The sequence below is a fragment of the Tursiops truncatus genome, chromosome 7 (assembly GCF_011762595.2).
Source record: "Tursiops truncatus isolate mTurTru1 chromosome 7, mTurTru1.mat.Y, whole genome shotgun sequence".
Lineage (NCBI taxonomy): Eukaryota > Metazoa > Chordata > Mammalia > Artiodactyla > Delphinidae > Tursiops > Tursiops truncatus.
Window position 1 is genome coordinate 4,404,084 of NC_047040.1, and position 22,660 is coordinate 4,426,743.

A 22,660-nucleotide genomic window follows, 5' to 3' on the forward strand; every position below is an offset into this window, starting at 1 on the left:
TTCCCGGACCGGGGCACGAACCCGTGTCCCCTGCATCGGCAGGCGGGCTCTCAACCACTGCGCCACCAGGGAAGCCCTGAGGAAGCTACTTTTGAGGCTCTTCGTAACCCTCCATCCACGTGTGATACGAAGACAGTCACGGTGGTCGGTGTCACGGGCTGTTTCAAAGAGCGACACTATTTTCAGCCACTAAAGACATTGTGGGACCCAAACAACTGAGAGAAGTGGCTTCTGATGTCCTCGCAGGTCTGAAGATTTTAATTTAAGAGAGGCGTGGATGATGCTAACGAAAGCAGAGGAACCACGAAAGACCAGTGGGCTCGAAACCAAGCTGGCAGCTACCTCAACAGTGAGGTTTGGAAAATCAAAGGGAGCTTGACCCAAAATACGTGTCTCCAAGCACCTGTAATCCCCACCATTAGACTCACTCATTCGCCGATGCGTGGTCCCCTTAACCACCCCGGGTCACTAGAAGTCACGGCTGCAGCATCGCAGCGGTGTGGGGTTCACTCTCCAAGTCTTTTATTGAGCGCCTTCTACGTGCCAGACACCGAGATGCCCAGGGGAGCTGCTTTGCAGTCTAGTGGGAGAAGGGACATCCATGAAACGGTTGTGCAATGAATGTGTGTGTCCAGATCTGCACAAGGGGTGTAAGTACTGGGCACCCGACCTTGTCTAAGGGATCCGGCTTACGGCCGCCTGGCCTCATCCCTGCAGGAACGTTTTCCGGATGGAGAAGCTGAGACTCCATGAGTACCTGGCAGGTCTGATTCCTTTCCTCTTCAAACCGGCCACACTTGGTGCCCATATAACTACCTAAGATGGTGTATTTCGGGCCCCCAGCACATGGGATGTACTCAGTACGGGTTTATTGCCTCGTACACATTCTGCAGTGCACTTTTCATATGGGGCTTTGGGAGGCAAACGGGAGCCCAGGAGTCGGCCTCCAGGAGTTTTGGCCTCTACCCCCCGCTCCCCTACCCCACGCACTGGACTGTAGTGGGATGACTCTCTCTTCACCCCAGCTCACCCAGTTCCTCCACGTGGCAGACAGACACAGGACCTTGCTCTTCCGTTTGGCCTAGGGATTAAGCATCTTAGCAATTTGGTCTCTGCAGTCAATTCTAGTGGTTTAGAGCAAAGGCCTTGCCTGACCCAAGCCCGGGCAGGCAGTTGGTCTCCACCCTGCGGGGCTGCTGGGAATAGTGACCCCAGCTATGACCCGTGCACCCAGCACAGCGGCCGACACCAAGTGAGGTCTCCGTGAGCACCACTCGCTGTTCCATGACCACAGATCTTGCGCTACAGGGGAGATGACAACACAGCGCTGCGATGAAGGTGGGGTGGGGGAGGGGAGGAGGGACACGCCTGCATCCCCAGGGCCAGGGTGCACAGTCCTGTGGGAAGCCCGGAGGCTCTCTGCCGGGTCCCCTCTCACCCTCCATCCCCAACCATTTCACTTGGCTCTGTTTCCCTTGTTGAGGGCCAGTTTGGGGGTCTGGTAGACCTCCGTCACCCCTCTGGGATACCCCTGCTCCCTCTCTAGAGCCCTTGGGTGGCCTCACTCCGACCCGTCCTCAGGCCTCTCCCCACCTGTCTGGAGGGAGGTCAGCCAGTGTCTGGGAGGAGGGCCGTGGCTTCTTGGAAAGCACCGTAGGCTGAGCTGGGCTGGGTCCAAATACACAAATGAGCTGGGTGACCTCGGGCCAGCCCAGCCACACATACACACACACACACCACATATTCACACTGCACACAGAAACACACATGCCCCACACACACACATGCCCACACACATGAACACACCAAGAGACATATAAACACATGCACAGATACGCACATAAACAGCCCACACTTATAAACACATGCACGTGTTCACATGCATACACGCATGTACACAATGCTATACATGCGTGTTAACATGCATGTACACATGCTGTTCACACGCATGCATGCATGTACACACGTGCTATATGCACAGCCCCCTCCCGCAGCCCCCATTTCCTCAGCAGGGCTGATGGCAGATGCCCGTGACCCTCGCATCCCTGAGCCTCAGGCCTCCCCCCAGGGGAGGAGTGGGCACTGGGGAGCAGCAAACTGGGGAGATGTCCCCACCGGTGCTCCTGGGCTCGGAGCTCTGTGTTTACCGTCTACACTGAGCGAGTGTTTCGTGAAAACATCCGCTTCCTGCTCCTCGAGGGAGGGAGTCGCGGAGACCCCAGCTGCGGCAGGAAAGGCTGACGTGGACGCCCACGGCTCCCGGCTGCACATGGAGCAGGTAGGGCAGGAGGGTGGCCCAGGAGAGCCTGCAAGTACATCCACGGCAAACCGAAAGCAGACTCCCTACTCCCCAGGTGGGGTCAGAGAGGTCAGCAGTCTTGCCAGCGTCACAAAGCACTGCTCGCAGACACCACCAGACCACACACTCAACTCGGAGGAGGGAAGCTGAACGCAGGGTGATGTGGGGCCCATCCTGGGGGCCCCCAGGGAGCCATGTTTGTTTCCTCATCTATAAAAGACCTGGGGTGAACCCCATAAGGATCCTTCTAGCTCTGAGTTCCTATTGCCCATAGGACAGAAGCATTCCAGAGATGAGGGATCTGTAAGCTTAATCCATGACAGTCATCAGGGTCATTTGTGATAAGAGGACCGTGACCAGGTTCACCCCGCCTCCTAAACAATTGGGATCCAGACACATTCTTGAGAAAGCACCCCAAATATCACAGGGCAGAGTCCTCTACCTGCAGCTGAATGTTCAACACCACACAGCAAATGGAGCAAAGCGCCGAGGGTTGTATCCCGAGAGAAGCAGACCCCGTGCTGATGAAGAAAGTAAACAGCTAGAGGTCAGAGCCGGCGTGCTCTCGCTCCGCACGTGATTCTCCGAGCATCCTGGCTTATTTTATGTCCCAGAGCGACAGCTTTAGGGCTGGGGCCCTATCTGGTCAGAGGTGGCCCTCATCTTGGAGAGCAGGGGCAACTTTCATCCTTGACCGTTGGCGCCTGACGATGTCTTACTCAGGCTGCGTCAGCACCGCTCAGGTGGCCCCGTGGGGAGTTCGGCTGCTTCTGCATCCTCCAGGCACCAGCCGAGCATCTTGCTGGCCCTGCTTCGGGGTCAACTCCATCTCCAACAGTAGTGCCCACCCTGCCCCTCTGTCCTCCTGTCTTGTTTCATGTTGTATTGACCACACTTTATTTACCACCACCCGACATGGTAGACATCCGTCTGTTTTCCATCCTCCCCCAAGCTGCACTAGAACATACAGTCCACCAGAGGAGCAAAGTGAGAGGCTGGATGAATCCAGGGAGAAGTCCTCCCTCACCTTCAAGTGGACTCCGAACGGCCGAGAAGCTTCTATTGTGCGAAGCCCCCGAGAGCTTATCGGGGTGGAGGAGAGCAGAGAGGACCAGTGGAAAGGTTTTAGGGGCCAGGCCTGCAACAGTGTACACATCAGGTCTATTTCCTTGGTCACTATGCAATCACACGGCCACGCTCAAGAGCAGGAGAGGGGGAGAAATATAGGAAAGCTGTATGCCCAGCCTCTACCACAAATGGAAACATGAAAAATTACCTCCAGTTTTTAAATTGTGGACTCAAGTGTATGAATTCAAGAACGTTTGCTACTTCCAAGCAAAAACACTAAAGATAAATGAGCATTCCCTTCTGGACAATCCCATTCATTGCTCTCTGACTACCTGAAATTTCATTCAGAGAGTCGTTCTTTTGAAAGAAAACTTTCCAATAGTCTTTTATCAAAATGTGAATATCCGTAAGAGGGGATGTGCACTTGTGTTTTTATTGAGTTATGACGCAAGTAGGAGAAAGGCACAGTCCAGGATATGAAGGGGAGGTGTTGTCAGCCCCTTAGAAGCCCACATGCATAGATGTACGTTGACAGATGAATGGATAAAGATGTGGTATTATATACAATGCAATATTACTCAGTTACAAAAAGAAGGAAATAGGGCTTCCCTGGTGGCGCAGTGGTTAAGAATCCGCCTGCCAATGCAGGAGACACGGGTTCGAGCCCTGGTCCAGGAAGATCCCACGTGCCGCGGAGCAACTAAGCCCGTGCGCCACAACTACTGAGCCTGTGCCCTAGAGCCTCCAAGCCACAGCTACTGAAGCCCGCGCACTTAAAGCCCGCGCTCTGCAACAACAGAAGCCACTGCAATGAGAAGCCCGTGCACAGCAACGAAGACCCAACGCAGCCATAAATAAATAAATAAATTTTAAAAAAAAAGAAGGAAATAATGCCATTTGCAGCAACATGGATGGACCTAGAGATTGTCATCCTAAGTGAAGTAAGCCAGAGAAAGACAAATATCATATGATACTGCTTACATGTGGAATCTTAAAAAAAAAAAAAAAAAGACAGATGAACTTCTTTACAAAACAGAAAGAGACTCAGACATAGAAAACAAACTTATGGTCACCAAAGGGGAAAGGGGTGGAGAGGGATAAATTAGGAGTTTGGAATTAACATATACACACAACTGTATATAAAATAGATAAACAGCAAGGACCTACTGTATAGCACAGGGAATTCTACTCGATATTTTGTAATAACCTATAAGGGAAAAGAATCTGAAAAAGAATATATATAAAAATAACTCAATTATATATATATATATATATATAAATAACTGAATCACTGTACTGTACACCTGAAACTAACACGACACTGCAGATCAACTATGCTTCAATAAAAAATAAATCAATAAATATTTTAAACAAAGAAGCCCACTTGTAGCGCTTCTGCACTGGGTGTGGTGCACACGGGCCACGTCCAATGCCATCCACCCAGTGAGATGTGTGCTTCCCCACCAGCCAGGCCCCCATGTTTATGGGACTCAGCAGTGGGGAGGTCTCATTGGGTGGTACCCTAGCGGGGCTGGGCCTGAACAGAAGCTGATGCCACCCAGAAACCTCAGTCTCCCCGTGGCACACGCGGGGCTGCCATGCTCGGAGCCCAGACTTACACCCAGTCCTGGGGGCTCCCACAGCTCACTGAACACAGCACGTCACCCCCCGGGACCATCGTGCTTGACTCAAACAGCCAGAGCAGGGATGACATCCTCCCTCCTGAAAGATCATTTTACTCCAAGCGGAAACACTGATTCTGCCTCAGCAAATTTCCCAATTTGCGAGAATTCTACAACTGACAGATGAGCTGATGGGGAACGTTACCTTTATATAAAACAGTGAGCCACAGACTTCAAAGGGTTCTCGAAGGTAAATTTAATTACATCCTCCCCAACAAGACATCCAAAATACCCTCGCTTAGCTTTTGTGCGTGGACTTATACCAAGCACAATGCCCACGTCCTGTGACATTAGTATTTCTCTTAACATCATTGAAAACAGGAGTCCTTTGGAACTGGTTGGAGCAAATTATAATGCCCCTAGCCAGGGCCTTTTGTTACACAGCTCTTCAAAGGGGGTGCCTGCCTGGCCCTCTGAAAGCTGTCGGACCACTGGAGTTCATTTGAGAACCCTCTACCCCAAGTTGGTCTTGCAAATTATTTCTGCCCTATGCAGAGAGTCTTTTTACTTTCCTCATGGCATCAAGTGACTTTGAATCTTGCATAATACGTACTCACACATACACGAGGAAGGGATTATTGTGTTGCCAGGATTAAATCACGCTTATGATAATGAGCTGGTAAGATGTGGAGTGACAGAGGTTTTGTGTTTGTCCCTGGAGCACGGTGGTGCCGTGTCCAGTGAGGGAAGAGCTGCAGGGCTGTCTAGGCTCAGTCTGCACCTACAGACTGGCCTGCGCCATCCTTCAAATGCTCCAGATCTGGATTGGGGCTACATTTGACCTTGGTGAAACCCATTCCTGCCTTCTCTCCTGGTCCTGGGAAGGGGAAGAGTGATAGGTCAGCTAACACTAAGATGACAACTTGACCACACCAGATTCCACTGATGCTCGTGAGCTTGGTTTCCAAGGCTGGGCACCAAGGGGCTCTCCAGCCCAGATCCTCAGCTCTGTGAGGAAGGTGGACCCAGCCTCTCTCCCACCAATAGGGAATCAAACTGGGACAGTCACCCATGCATGGATGGCAGCAGGGAGCTCACTGCCCCTGCAGAGACTGGCATCGCTTCTCCAGTGGCCAAGGACATCCAATGCTCTCTGTGCAAAGCCAGCACAGACTAGCCAGTCAGTTGACTCAAGGCCTTTGTCCTTGACGAGAATGGAAATTCTCCTGTTCCTCAAGGAGCACGTTGAGAGTTTGATGAAGAGCTGGACCCGTCAGGCACTTGCCCAGGGTTCCAGTTGAAAGGGACGCCAGAACAACCCTGGGACCACAGTGCCCTCAAGTGGAGATTGGCAAGCACCGCTCTTGGTCAGTTCCAGGTTGGGAGCATGCTCTGTGACATCGGGAATCTTATTCTGAAGGTAAAGATGGCGATAAGTCATGTTATGAATAAGTATCTTTGTTTACTCATAGAATATAAGCTATTCTACCATCTCCAGTAAGTGAATGTACAAATATTTAAAGAATGCCCATTTTTTGTCTGCTTGGGGGGTCTCCACACCTCCGCTTGTCCCTGACATCTCACCCATTCTGCATATGCTCACAGGCAATGTCCATCACAGGGTTGTCCCTTCCTTGGGACCATGGAGCATTTGGGGGATGGACAAGTACATGTCGAAAAGGGAAGAAAGAGTGACCATGCGTGAGAAGAGACACTTAGTGAACAGGCAATTCCTTTAGTTCTATTTTGTACAAGACACAGGCATCTATCAACCTCGTGATGCAGGTGGTTCTCAAGTGTGAGCTGACTGAGCACTGCATGGACTTGGACTCGAGGTGGATCCTGGCCACCGGGGGAAACTTGGAGCACAGAGTTGCTGTGGCCTCCGCTGACTGTGCCTGGTCCTGTGGTCCCTGCCAAGCCCTCGCCTGTCTGATAGGAAACAGTACAAGTAAGATTCTGGAGTCCTCCTTGTGTGTTTCCCCTGGTCATCCGTCACTAACTTCTTCTACTGGATCATTATCACTGGCTAGGGTCTGCCGGGGAAGACCATGACTTTGCCTTAAAGGATGGATCCTGAAGGGCTTCCCTGGTGGCGCAGTGGTTGAGAGTCCGCCTGCCAATGCAGGGGATACGGGTTCGTGCCCCCGTCCGGGAAGATCCCACGTGCCGCAGAGCAGCTGGGCCCGTGAGCCATGGCTGCTGAGCCTGCGCGTCCGGAGCCTGTGCTCCGCAACGGGAGAGGCCACAACAGTGAGAGGCCCGCGTACCACAAAAAAAAAAAAAAGATGGCTCCTGAAGACTGCTGCCGGCCGTCCACCCTGCAGCTGAATAACATATTCTTAATCTCAGCAGTATTAGCATCAGCTGACCATCTGGGCCATGACAGTCATGCCACAACAAACGTCATCTCACACAGAGCTTTGCTCAGTGCCTCATCTATTTCTGCTTGATAGAGTCTCAAAAGTGGCCCAGCTCGGTCAAAGTTTCATCTACACAAAAAGCAGAAAGTAGAGGGGAGTGAAAATCATAGACTACAGGGCCGTGGCCTCCTGCCAGCCCTCCAGGGGTGAGGTCCCAGCCGGGGTCATGGACACCCCCAGCAGAGGATGCCTGTCAACCATTTCTGTCATCATAGAAACTGGCCAAAGGCAGATGTGAGTAAGGTTGGGAGAGCCAGCCCTCATCGGACACATTCACTGAATCATTCGCATCTGTAGATGCCTTCAGAGGGGCCCCAGCGCTGCCATGGTTCCACCCTCTCTGGGGTCACTTGCCAACGGGAAAGCAGGTGGGCCATGACACCTGTGCTGCCGTGTGTTGAAAAGATCCAGCGCCTCCTGCCACACCAGACACAAAAGGAAAGAGAAAGGGGCAAGGAAGCCACTGTCAGGAAAGTGTTGAAATAAACTCCAAATACCTTGAGAGCAGAGCAGGAAAAGTGCCTCAGTCAGAGTCCCATTTCTGCACTCACTGGCAGATAGACATCTCTGGAAAGCGCCTCCCTAGAAGATTGCTGCCGGGAGCTGGGCGTGTGTGCACACCTTAACCCTGCTTGTGATGGTCGCAGAGGATAGCACTGCTGCCGATGCTACCTGGGATTGCTGGCAAACATCTGAATTTGCATCAAAATGAGGCAATGGGTGGGGGGAGGGGGAAATGGGGAGCTGCTAATCAATGGATGTAAATTTCAGTGAAGCAACATGGATAAGCTCTAGAGATGTGGTGCACAGCACTGTAACTATAGTCAACAAGGCTATATTGTGTGCTTTAAAAAGGTAGATCTCATGTTAAGTGTTCTTTCAAAAATGAAACAAATTTTTTTCAAAAATGAAGTGATGGGGAGAGGAGCTTCAGACTACGAGGGATAGAAAGTCACCGTCTTGACACTGCACTTAAAAATATGCTCTAAGGGCTTCCCTGGTGGCGCAGTGGTTGAGAGTCCGCCTGCCGATGCAGGGGACCCGGGTTCGTGCCCCGGTCTGGGAGGATCCCACATGCCGCGGAGTGGCTGGGCCCGTGAGCCATGGCCGCTGAGCCTGCGCGTCCGGAGCCTGTGCTCCGCAACGGGAGAGGCCACAGCAGTGAGAGGCCCGTGTACCGCAAAAAAAAAATATATATATATGCTCTAAAAGAGCATTTTAGCAAGAGTCCCTCAAAAAGAAATGGAATGTGCTGTACAGGGCAGCTGGCTCGAGGGTCAGAGACCTGCATTAACCAGCCTCTACCTGTGCCCCCTCCTACCTCCTGGGAGGTGCTCTACCCTCCCACGTGCTCTTATGACTGGTGACCTCAGGATGCAGAGGAGATGCTTGAGACGGGAGCTCTATAGGGGCTACGCCCACACTAGACACAGGAGAAAAAATTTTTAGCACAGAGAATCCAGGAATGGATGAATCCATCTAAATGTCGCCCCTAGAGTCCAAGCACACTAAGGGATGGTCCTGCTTCAAGTGGGCAGCCCTGCATGCACAAGGTGAGGAGAGGACAAGACCCACCTTTGAGGACAAACAGCTCTGACGGTCAAGTGCAGACTCCACTGCAAGCTCACTCCCCCATCCCCCTTAAGGATGCCCCCACTTTGTCACAGGGGTATGAGTTTTAATGGTGGAGAAAATGGGGTGCAGGATGGGAGGGGTCATGCAGTGAGGAAGGGGACGTAACTTGTCTTCACTTCTCTGATAATTTACACACAGAGTAATAGTAGTGAGTCAAAGCTGCAAAGAAGTGTGATATTAACCAGACAGGCTTAATAGTCAAATGGATTTGGACGAAATGCAGAAGAGTGGAAAACTTGCCATCTGCTCTCTCTTCTTATCAGAATTGCGGATTCGACAAGCCATGCCCAAAGCTACATAAATCCGTGTTTGCCCATTATTTTCTGTTTGCCTTTGGCCAATTACAGTAGGATACGACGACAAACCGCCATCGCTGCCATACCCAGATGCACGCACACACACACACACACACATCTCAGCTGACGTATATAATTGGGAAATGTTAAATCCTAATGACTTCCATTGACGGTGGAGAGAAGAGCTAAGGTCCTTTGAACAGAATGCATTTTTCAAAGCCTTCCTCCCTGTTGCCTTGGTGAATCCCAGTGGAATGGAGATTGTCTTGGTGATAAGAGGAAGCCAAACCAGGAGAATGGAGGAGGTGGTATATTGGGGCCAATAAAACCTCCTTGAAAGTTGGTTTCTTGGAGACAAGTTGGGGACACCACGGTGGTTTCACCCAGCTGTCCCGCTGGCATTATTAGGTCAATAAACTCTCCTAAGTTTCTATGAGCCAAATGGCCTCTCTCTCTGCACATTACCCCCAGCCCAGGCCCCGACCTCCGTGAAGGGGAGGGATGCTGCTGTCACGTGGCCACCTCTAGGATGCCTTAGGGCATCTGCAGGTCAATAAAATGTCCTCGGACCCTGCCTGCCAGACCCCATCTGTGCCTGAGTCCCTGGGATTTTAGTGAGAATACAGCTTGTAAGATGGGGAGAAGGTCCACTGTACAAAACAGATGCCTATTAACTAAGAAGACCACCGGGGGAGGAAGGGAAGAAGGAGGGAGTGATGGTGGGTCATCAAGTTGGCCTGAAAGGAAAAAGTATGAAAGATCCAGATTGATCTCACAGAACCCGCCTGGGTACCAGGCAGGCTCCTGGCAGAAGCTCAGTGCAGGTGCTGTCTGCGGACTGTCACCAGCAGCTCAGGGTTCCTGCAGTCGCTGCACTGCTGCATCCCGGAGCAGCCCGTCTTCATGTCGGATGTGCATTTGAATCTCCCAAGGAGCTTGTTAACATGCAGGTTCCTTATCCGTGGGTCAGGATTGGGGTCCAAGATGCTGCATCTCTGACAAGCTCTCAGATGATACAGATGCAGCTGGTGCCTGAAAACTTCATTAGGAATAGAGCATCTTGGGCTCCACCGCAGACCTAGAGAATCAGAATCTGCAGTTTATCACAACCCCAGGCGACTCAAATGTACATAAATTTTCAGCAGTTTTCTTCTAGACACTACTTACACGCTGGAAATCAGGAAGAAGGCAAGTCAGAGGAAATTGTCCTGAGCACCCATGTTTGGTACACTTGAGCCAACCAAGGGACCATACAGAGCCATCACCTTTGAGTGTCTGCCGTCAGGGAGCAAATCCGTCACACCTGCAGACGCCACCAGACTGAACATGCCAGACAAGGATGGGCAGTTCATTAGGCAGGACTCACGTTGTACACTTTGTCCCAGGGGCCCCTACATGTCATCCATTCACGTGGCCATTTGGTCATTTGTGTCACGGCAATAATGCCCACAATTTTCTCTGATTTTCCAAAGGTAAGAAACCAATGGTTTTTGTGAAAATGTAGATGTACCAAAACATGTTAACACAAAGTTCCAGGAATTAGTCCTTACGGGTCAAGGTCATGTGTGCTTATGTGAAAATTCAATGAAGTCACTGAAACACAAGTGGAAAATACTTTGGGAGCCTTTGATTTTAGGCCTGGCAGGAAGCAAAGCATTGTTGGCATAAAGGAATAGACATAGAAAAGCATTTCAAGAGTCTTCCCACTGATAGAAAAACCCTAAGTATTATCAGCAAAAGGAGCTTCCTTAAATTAGTAAGAAGTGAAAAATAATCTATGCTTTATCCAAAGAAACAAGAAAAAAAAGTGAGAATAAAGAACACAGAACAGAGAAGAAGACCCCGGCACAAGCTCAGTTTTGTCACCAATGGGTGTGTACAGACCTTTGGCAAAACTCAATCTGCCCAAACCTCAGTTTCTTTGTCCCTAAAACTGGTCACCTGACTAGTCCACAGCTCATTCTCAGGTCTTAAGAATCAAAATTGTCAGAAGTTATGACTTTACATTTTGCTGCTTTTTCTGTGGCTTTCAAAGTAGACATACAAATGCATTTAAAATATCTTTTTAAAAATAAGGAACTGAAAAGACAACCCACAGAATGGAAGGAAATATTCGTATTGGGGTCTTTTCAGTTGGGGTTTATTATCCAAAAAAGCTGCTATGAATATTTTTGTACAGGTTTTTGTGTGAACACAAGTTTTCATTTCTCTGGAATAAATTTTCAGGAGTGAAATTTCTGGGTCTATGAAGATCACGTGTTTGGTTTCATAAGAAATGGTCAAGCTGCTCTCCGGAGTGGCGGTACCACGTTACATTCTCAGCAGCGATGGATGAGGGATCCAGTTTCTCCGCATCCCGGTCAGCATTTGGTGTTGTCACTATTTTTTATTTTAGCCATTCTGATAGGTGTGCAGAGACATCTGACTGTCATTTTTTTTTAAACTTGCATTTCCCCGATGGCTACTCATGCCGAGCATTTTGTGTGTGTGCTTATTCGCCATCTGGATCTCCTCTTCGGTGAAATATCTCTTCATGTCTTTTGCCCATTTTCCCTCCTTTAAACTAAATTTGATTAACTAAAACACTCAGGGCTTCCCTGGTGGCGCAGTGGTTGAGAGTCCGCCTGCCGATGCAGGGGACACGGGTTCGAGCCCCGGACCGGGAAGATCCCACGTGCCGCGCAGCGGCTGGGCCCGTGAGCCATGGCCGCTGAGCCTGCGCGTCCGGAGCCTGTGCTCTGCAACGGGAGAGGCCACAACAGTGAGAGGCCCGCGTACCGCAAAAAAAAAAAAAAAAAAAAAACAAAACTCAGTGCTGCTTTTAGAGGAATAGGAAGCATGCATCCCTGACCAAAAAAAGTGGGGGGATGTGCATCCTCAAACATTCACGGGAAGACCGGCAGAAACAGCCATAAAAATCAGCTGAATTTATTAAACAGTCATTGTCGGGAAGAGCATTCAAACACAGACGCCAAAGCCCCACTAGTTTCTGCCGGATCTCAGAAGGCTCCAGAAGAACATTTCTGTACAATGCGCTTCCACAAGTCAATGTCTGTTCTTATTTGAAGGGGGGTGGCGTCTTCATACTTGGGCTAATGGGTCTTAGAGGATCCATTAGGATTCAGACCACTGGGTGGTCTGAATCAATACCCAGCGCGGATTCTAATACATGGAGCTGTAAGAGGCTCATTAAGATTCTATTTTGGTGGAAAATAGACATTAGGGAGCCCCTGGCTTCCAATATTGCAGACCACAATCATTTCTTCTCTGCCTGTGTTGCAGCATTCTGGAAGATACCTGGGCATTCCAGAAAGTAAATAGATCAGAGTTGCTTTTGTTTGAGAGAAATCCCAGGGCTGGGAACAGGAACTCCTGCAGCCCCTCTGAGCAGGGGTAGGGGGTCCACAGCGAAAGCAAGGCACAGGGCGGGCATTGCATGGGCACCCGTATTCACAGCAGCACAGTAGCCACAGAGATGGAAGCAACCCAAGTGCCCACTGATGGATGAAGGGATAAACAAAATGTGGTCTATATATACAGGGGAACTCAGTTTTTAAAAGGAGGGCTTCCCTGGTGGCGCAGTGGTTGAGAGTCCGCCTGCCGATGCAGGGGACGTGGGTTCGTGCCCCGGTCCGTGAGCCACATGCTGCGGAGCGGCTGGGCCCGTGAGCCATGGCCACTGAGCCTGCGCGTCCGGAGCCTGCGCTCCGCAACGGGAGAGGCCACAATAGTGAGAGGCCCGCGTAACGCAAAAAAAAAATAAAATAAAATAAAAAATAAAAGGAAGAGGATTCTGACACAGGCTACAACATGCATAAACCTTGAAGACATTAAGCTAAATGAAACAAGCAAGTCACCAAAGGACAAATTGTGTATGATCCCACTTCTATGAGGTCCCTAGAGGAGTCAAAGTCATAGGGACAGCAAGTGTAAGGGTGGTTGCCAAGGGCTGGGGGAAGGAGAATGGGAAGCTGGTGTTTAATGGGGACAGAGTTTCAGTTTTGGAAGATGAAAAAAGTTCTGGAGAGGATGGTGGTGATGATTGACCAGATGATGTGTATGTACTTGAAGCCACTGAACTATACACTTAGAAATGGTTAAAAGGGCAAATTTCATGTTATGTATATTTTCCCACACTTTTTTTAAAAAGGAAAAGAAACGATGGGTTCTTTACTTTCAGACACACTTTGATCTCACCCTCCCAGTGACTATCCAGGTCTGTTCAGAAGCAGCCTTGTTTTGATTCCCCAAACCTCCAGGAAAGAACAAAGCGGAACAACCCGGCAACTGGTTCTCATTACCTTAGGAGGCAAAGACTCTTCTCCTATCAGCCAGCAGCTGAGTCCAGCTTGATTAGGTCCACTGGCAACACTCCTGTCCCCTTCGGAACAGCAGGAGAAACCGGCTTTGGAGCAGAAATTTAATGAAAATGCAGGTCTTGTTGGCAGAGGAGAGATTTGCTGGTTTTTTCTTATCTTCACCATACTTGGTGGACTCTGCCTTGGGGGATTCTAAGCATTAACTTTGTTCAGATATCAGAGTCTTCCGAGCTAGAATGGACCCTAAAGATGGTTTACTCCAAGCCCAAATGGACAAGGAGACCCCACATGACAACAGGAAGGGACAGACCCAGGCCACTGCCCTCTGTCCTCCATCCAGCTTTGGACATTTTGTGCTTCGTTTATCACACCGTCTAGACCCCCGGCGAGGTCGTTATTACGATCAAAGAGCCCTGGGAGAAAAATGCCTGACTTCTTACCTGTGTCAGGCCCGTGAGCTGTCAGCAAATAGATCCACCGTCCTCTGCAGGGAAGAGGGAGAAAGTCCTGCCCTCACAAAGGTCACGTCCACGGTCACGGGGTCCTGATACTGTACACTCGGTGCCACGTTGATGCCTCACTGAAAGACGTTCAGATAATCAAAATAGGAACATTGACTGCGCCCCTGCCTTGGGGCCACACCGTTCATATATCAATGCACAAGAAAGTGCTGTGTCCCTCCCATCTTGCGGATGAGACAACTAAGGCTCAGAAAAATCAATTAACCCACAAGGCACGTGGCTGGAAGATGCTGACCCAGACCAGCTCCGAAGACTGAGATGGCAAGGGGTGTTGCCCAACCTCAAGGTGACTGAATCCCAGGTCCCTGTGGTCCCAGCTCTCGCTGCTATAGCCCTGGTCCTCCTTCACAAGTGGACGTACAGCATCCTGAGGGCTGTGCCCTGTCACCATCATGAAGGTCACTCCTACCAGGGGTTATCTATAGTTCTGAGCCGGGGTGTGAGTGGACCAGGTGGTAGGTTAGCAGGACGGGCATCTGGCCGCTGCTGCCCCCTGCTGGAGGGCCTGGGTTCAGCAGCCATTTGCTGGGGGGCCCACCCTGGAGAGAAATCCCCTGTGGGCAGTGCTATGAGTGGCCACTGCTGGGAGGTCACCTCTCCCACTCCTCTCCCCGCCGCTGGTCCTCCTCCCGGGGGGAGTGGATGGAGGAACTGTGAGTGGATTTCTCAACATCCCTAAAACAGCTTCACCAGGGCGGCATGTGCTGGTCCGGGAGCCCTGGACATGAGCCTCTCCTCCAGCCAGGGGAGGATTTCCAACTATACCTCGAGTGGGGAAGGGCCGAGGTCGTTCAAAAACAGAGCCAAGGGCTTCCCTAGTGGCGCAGTGGTTGGGAGTCCGCCTGCCGATGCAGGGGACACGGGTTCGTGCCCCGGTCCGGGAAGATCCCACATGCCGCGGAGCGGCTGGGCCCGTGAGCCATGGCCGCTGAGCCTGCGCGTCCGAAGCCTGTGCTCCGCAACGGGAGAGACCACAACAGTGAGAGGCCCGCGTACCACAAAAAAAAAAAAAAAAAATTTCTAGATTTGGAACTAGTTGTGTAGTTGTCTTGTCAACCGTCATATAAAGCCTAGAGAGGAGGGATTATGTGGTTTTTCTGTCTCGACTCTCCAACGTCTTACAGTGTCAGGGAACAGAGAAGGCGTTGAGCGCAGACTTGTTAAACGTGATGACTCTCTATTTCATCCTGACCTCCACGTATGGGGGGTCCCAACCTCAGCGGTGACAGACTCCCACTCAAGGAGGGTTACCCTGGCCTGGGTCCCTGCCACTCCAGGCCATCTGGCAAGGTACCAGAAGAGTGAGCCCTCTCCTCTTCCCAGGCACGCGTTCCTTTCCCCCCACCCCCACCCCAGTGACAGTGTCGTCTGGCTGCTAGGAGAGGTGATGGGATGACCTGTGCACGACGGATTAGCCCCATGGCCCATCGGTCTGAGGGAACATGACACCTCTGCAGAACCACACCTTCTCAAACACCCGGGCTGCTCTTACATGTCTGCTTGAAAACAGCATCCCCTCCTTTCTGTGTTACTTCTTTTGATTCCTCCCAACTTTCCCCTGGGGACAGTGTGAACCACCCACAGAGGTTCAGTGGTGGGGCTCATTTCCCTGCCCAGCTGGATGTGGACGTCCACCTCCTTGAGTGTCCTAGATGACCTTGGGTGGTGCCTGGAAATTCTTCTTGGTGACACTGGACTTCTCATTTATGCTATACATGGAGACCAGTGAACCCTTCCAGACTCTACTCCAGCTGGACCCTGCAGGCTAAAGACCTGGGGAGGGCTGAGGGAGCCAGACTAAGAACCCGTCACTGCCTGAGAACACAGTCCACATCCAGGGACGGCAAGCTCCCAGAGAAGGGAGAGAGATAAGATACGTGGGGAACGACTGCAAGCCCTCGGAACCGTTGAGTAGAAACTACAGATAATTCTGATTGTTGACTTGTGGTTACTTCCCCTCCTCCCTCCTCCCCTCTCACCACCAACGGAGAGGGAGCTTCGAGCCAGAATACATTTGAATGGCAAAATAATTTATGCTTAATTAGGGTGCTGCATTTAAATTAGAAGTTTCGATGCAGAAGCACATGGACTGTTTAATCGCATTGGTTTGCCACTCATTAGCCACTCTTCTCAGATGTCTGTGACCCTGGCGCCTTCTCCCGATTCCTAGGCACCCCCTTTCTTCTCTATAAACTATGGCAAATTCATCTTCCTAAAATGCCACCCTGGTCATTTCATAAGCTGCCTCCAAAAAACTCGAAGAGTTGGGCATCGATGGCGTTTAAGACCTTCCCACGGCATCACTTCCACCCCTGCTGGCCGGGTCCACACAGCTGGTGGTCCCTCCATATCCCTTTGCTCACTGTCTTCTCTACATCTGGGAGGGAACCTTTTTACCTAACAAAATTCTGCCCGTTCCTTAAGACTCAATTCGAAAATCACCTGCCCATGAATTCTCTGGTGACTGCAACAAGAAGTCTTCTCCCCAGCACCACCGCGGATGCCCAAGCTGATCGAGTTCCTTATTATATCTTCTCGTCCAGTTGGTCCTGGAACCAGACACCTTGTTCTACAAGCCTTTGTAGCCTACAATCGGGGCTCACTAAGACGATTCTTTTGGATTAAGGGTAAATGAAAGACAGGCCCTGTTTCTCCTTAGCCCTTTGTGATAGCTCAGAGAACAGTAAGACGTGTGATAGGCTCAGAGCACGAAGCTTCCCCTACTGCAGATGCCACTAGAATTCACAGGCTCTCGATGCCGTACACAGATTTTCTCTTTGCTCTTGGTCAGCTCCCTCGCCCACCAGCCACACCAGATATTTCTAGTTTTCACTGCTGTGTTCAAGCTCTTTACCCCAATCATCTCTCCCACCCCTCAGCAAATGACTTTGACCCTCATTTCAAAGAAAAGACACCATTAGCTCTCCTCCCTTCCTCTTCTGGACCTGGAGACAACCTTACCTCTGTCTTTGGGGCATCTGTGCCTTTCTGCTTCCCTCCAGCATCAGGTGTGCTCCTGCTTCCGCTAGAGGCCGGGGCCCCCAACTCAACCTGGTGACAGCCCGTGTGCTCCATCATTTATTCCACTTTCTGCAGTACTTACAATAGTTCTGTCTCTATAAGCTTTATACCTCGTAGAATATAAACATGTTCGAACCTCTGCCCCCTCACACAATTACAGGCCTATCACTGGAATGGTTAATTTTATGTGTCCGTTTGACTGGGCCACAGAGTGTTCAGGTATCTGGTTAAAGATTATGTGTAGGTGTGTCTGTGAGGGTGATTCCAGATAAGACTGGCATTTGAATTGGAAGCCTGAGTAAAGCCAATGCCCTCCCAATGTGGGTGGGGCTCATCCAATCCACTGAGGACGCAAATAGAACAAGAAGGCAGAGGGAGGGACGATTTGTTCTCTCTGCCTGTCTGGGCTGGGACATTGGTCTTTTCCTTCCCTTGGACTAGAACTTACATCACTGGTTCTCCCGGTTCTTGGGCCTTTGGGCTCAGGCTGGAGCTCCCCCACTAGCTTGCCTGGGTCTGCAGCTTACGGAGATGATGGGACTTCTCAGCCTCCATAATCATGCAAGCCGATTCCTTACGATAAATCTAGACAGCTAGTAAAATGACTCAAGTACGTCGTGGCACTGGCCAGGGCGGTCTCAAGCTTCCTTCTCACAAAATAGATGGTTTTTCCTGTGGGTCTTTACCATTTGGAGTCCAGAGCCCAGAGGTCTTTTCCCTTTAACAGGAGACCCCTGTAAGCATTTTGCCTAATTGACTTTGTCTCGGATATATTGGTTCATTTAGTCATTTTATAACTGAGTCTTGCTGACCTGAGAACCATTCTCTCCTTTTTTACATTTTTATGGAAACTATATCTATTATGTGTTTTCTTATAAAAGATGTAGATGCTCATTACAGAAAAAATATAATGTAGGTAAGTGACCAGAGTAAAATAAAATACATCCTTCAAATCTTTAAATAAATAAATACAGGGTTGGTTTTTTGTTTATTTTATTGTTGTTGTTTACAAATATTGGATCACAGCATACATTCAGCTTTGAAACCATATTTTCACTTAAAATAAGCTGTAAACAAACTTCCATACCGTTAAATATTCTATCATCACAGATTTCCGTGGCTCTGTAGACCTCCATTGAACCAATGTACCATAATTTATTCAGCCAATTCCCTGTTAATTGGATATTTGGGTTTTTGCCAACTTGCTGGGGTTCATCAGGTAGTCCCTCCCAAAGAAAAACCCCACCACAGAAATGGCTTGCAATCCTCCAAATGATAGTTTTTCAGCTTCAACGATTTTTAGATCCAGCATCCACTGAGAACTAGTTCTGACCTTCTCCTCTGCTCCATGGGTTTGCTATTCCCTACACCCGTACCACACCACTAATCATTGTTGCTTTCTACCTTCTAGGGAAATTCCATCTTTTACACATTCCTCAAAGTTTTCTAAACTATTCTCATATCTGTATTCTTTATTTCTTTAGGGGGGCGGGTACTCTCTCAGCATACTTACAAAAGTATCATTTTATTGCAGAAAACTGAGAAAATACAGATTTTTTAAAATACTCGTTTAGAGATAACCACTGTTAACGTTTGGAATCCGTCCTTCCAATCTTTCTCCAAGCTTAATTTCGTATATGCTTTACCAAAAATAAAATCATGCCATAGCATGCTGCCCTCTGGTAATTGTACATCTGCCAGAAATGTATGTAAATACCCCTTTCCCTAAAGTCACCTCAGCACCCAAGCATGCACATTTTTAAAGATTTGTCAATTTAACATCTGGTTTTAATTTGCATTTCTCTGAATACTAGTGAAGTTTAACATCACTTTAAGAGATTTATTGGCATTTTTATTCTTTTTTGTGAGATGGCTATGAATGTCCTTGGCCCCTGTTGCCATTGGAGACTTGGAGTTGTGCTTATTGAACAGTAGGAAGCCCTTTACATGTGAAGGCTCAATCCTCTGAAAGATTTCTCACAAGTGCTCTTACCATTTGTTTTTGGGGCTTTTTTATATTTAGAAGTTTCAAATTGCTTATTTGAGCAAATCTAGATTCTAGATTCTGTCTTTGTTTTAGTATTTAGGGAGCTCTTCTTCAGCCCAAGATAATAAAAACATGTATCTATATTCTTCTTTAGTGGTGATATGATTTTATTTTCAGTATTTTATTTTTTTAATCCTCTGGGTCTTCTTTTGGTGCATAACACGACAGATTTCACTTTTTATTTTTTCAGCTACCCCAACTCCATTTATTGAAAATCCTTCCCCTCCTGGTGAATTAAATGCCAATATTTCATGATCTAAACCTATTTATTGTTTCTGTTTCCAAGCTTCCCACTGTCTTCCATTGATCTTCCATGGAAGCTTTTGCTGCTAACGCACCTGGAAGAATTATTGGTGCTCTACCCTGTATTTTGCTATCTGGTGAGGCAGATTTTCTCTCAACGTTCTTCTTTTATTGAATTTCCTGAACATTGATGTGAATTTACTTTTCCAGGATTCTCTCCTCTACACCTTGCCCAATTGTCTAACTTTGCTGGAATATAGAAAAGCCATTAATTTTTTTTATTTGGGGAGGGACATAGGCTAGCTTACTGAACATTTTTATAAGTTCTAATATTTTTTCAGTTGATTCACTTGGATTTTCCAAATAACTGTATCATCTGCAGATAATGGTTGCTCATGTTGATGTTTTTTAATACTTGTTGTTCTTATTTCTTTCCCTGACTTATCACACACTGACGAACTTCTCGAAGGGTGTAGAACGTTGTTAGAGCTCACCTTGGCCTCATGCTTCCATACACCAAAACTTGGACTTGTGTGATGCTTCTGGCCTTCTGATCTCATACCTTTCACTCTGGGAGTACTTTATTGGTATCTCTGGGAGAAAGAATTTGCTTGCATGACTTAGCCACTTCTAGATTCATCTGGGATCTGTGTATCTGAGGAGAGGGTACTCTGCGTCTCTCTGCTTCTTGGGAAGTGTCAGTCCTTGTTGGGTGTGGGTGGGGAAAGGAGGGTCAGAGCTGCCAGGGACTGCGTACGTTGCCTAAGTCAGGGATTCCTAGTAAGCTCCTCTAGCTTCAGATCTAAAGCCACCTACTTCAGTTGGCTTTATCAGTAGTGAAGCTGACACTTTGAGCCCCATCTGTCTGATGCCTCCTCTCAGTTGATTCCAAACTGATACATGGAGGACATAATAATACAGGGTTGGCTTGCCTGTTGTTCTTGTCAAAATAATCTCTGTTTCAGCATTAAATATGAGGTTGGTTGTTAATTTTAGAAAGATAATCTCGATCATGTAACAAAGTATTTTTTTGATCTAGTTTACTAGAAGTTTTAATATGCAATATGTTAGATGTTATAAAATATTATTTTAGTATCAGTTGAGATGATCATATTGTTTTCTCCTTTGACATATTATGAGATAAAATATATTAGTAGATTTTTTTTTAAAAAACTAAAAATATTTGGCAATCCTACAACAAACTCTACTTAGTCAATGTATTATTCTTTTAACACATTGCTGGATTTGATTTGTTGATGTTTTACATAGAATTTTTGCAGTTATATTTGTAATTGATATTGATCTAACTTTGTTATTATTGCTATGACTGCTATTATGTTTGTTATGTTTTATTTTGGCTTTTTGTGAATATTTCTTTGACTTTTTTTTTTTTTACTTTTGTCAACAAAATTGATGTACTGTGGTTTTCTACTCCTTCGTTATTTCGTTTTTGTTTCTTTTTATTTTCCTGAAAAATCACCCATCCCATTAAGACTTTCAGACAAATTAAAACATATTTTCTTAAAGATTTAAAGTTCTATTCCTTATCTAGTTATAGCCTCTTTTCCCTTAAGGTTATGTATTTGTGCCTATTCTCTTGGCTTTTTACTGATCTTTTTTTTTTAATTTTTTTAATTAATTTATTTTTGGCTGCTTTGGGTCTTCGTTGCTGCTCGCAGGCTTTCTCAGTTGCGGCGAGTGGGGGTTACTCTTCGTTGCGGTGCGTGGGCTTCTCACTGCAGTGGCTTCTCTTGCTGTGGAGCACAGGCTCTAGGCATGCTGGCTTCGGTAGTTGTAGCACATGGGCTCTAGAGCGCAGGCTCAATAGTTGTGGTTCCTGGGCTTAGTTGCTCCACGGCATGTGGGATCTTCCTGGACCAGGACTTGAACCTGTGTCTCCTGCATTGGCAGGCAGATTCTTAACTACTGTGCCACCAGGGAAGTCCCTCACCCATTTTTTAATCTTTACATAAATAATGTCATACGGAATTCACTCTTTCATTTGTTCAACACTATGTTTGTGAGAGTCAAGCACTGTCGCAGGCAACTGTAGTACGTTCCCCTTCATCATTGTATCTTTTCCATTGTAGGAACACCATTTATTTATCCATCCTACTGTTACTAGACAATCGGATTGTTTCTAGTTTGAGGCATTAGGAACAATGCTGTTATGAACATTCCTGAACATGACTTTTAGTGGAAATGTGTACACATTTCTGTTGAGCATTTACCTGGGAGGGAGATATTTTTGTAACTAGATGTCTTTGCCTTCAACTTGAGTAAATAATCTCAGTTTTCCAAAGTGGTTGTACCGGTTTATGCCCTAGTAGGTTTTGGAAATCTGCATTGCCCCAAATCATCAAAATGAAATTGTAGGCATTCTGGTGGCAGTGTAGTTGTATTTTAGTGGGGCTTTAATTTGTATTTCTCGGTTGGCTAATGAGAATAGGCCCCTTACATTTATGTATTGTTACTTGCATATCCTATTTTGTGAAGTATCCACTCAAGTCTCTTGTCCATTTTTGTACTTGGTTGTCTCCCTTTTTCTAATTGATTTGTAAGAATTCTTTATCTGAAGGTGAACATTTTGTCTGTTTTACATTTTGCAAATATCTTTCCCCATTTTTTCTCAAGAGATGATGTCTGTGAAATATTTTCCAAGTCCTTTCACGACTGAAGATCTCGTTCTGATTCCCCACACATGAACATTAGATTGGTTGAGAATGGACTTCTTGGGTTATAGTATATTTCTCCCCCTGCAAAAAACTTTGTGGGTGTTATTCTGTTGCTTTGTGCCACCTTATTATATAAAGAAAACTGCTCTCAATTAGGTAATGTGGCTTTCCTACAGTAAACTTATGAGAGCTGTTCCTTTCTTTATCCTTGAAATACCAAAATGTCATCAGAATATGTTCAGGTATGTTTCTATCTTTTCAAAGAATCTCTTGAAGGATACTTTAAAGACAATTTTTAATTTTAAGGGTGCTTAAAGGGAGTTTTGATTTGGAGAGAACACATTCTTCAGCTCAGGAAACTTATCATAGCCCATTTTTGTTATGGGCTACCATAATAAAATAGCATAGACAAGGTGGCTTAAAAAATAATGTATTTCTCACAGTTTGGGGGACTGGGAAGTCCAAGATCAAGGTGCTGACAAAGTGGGTTT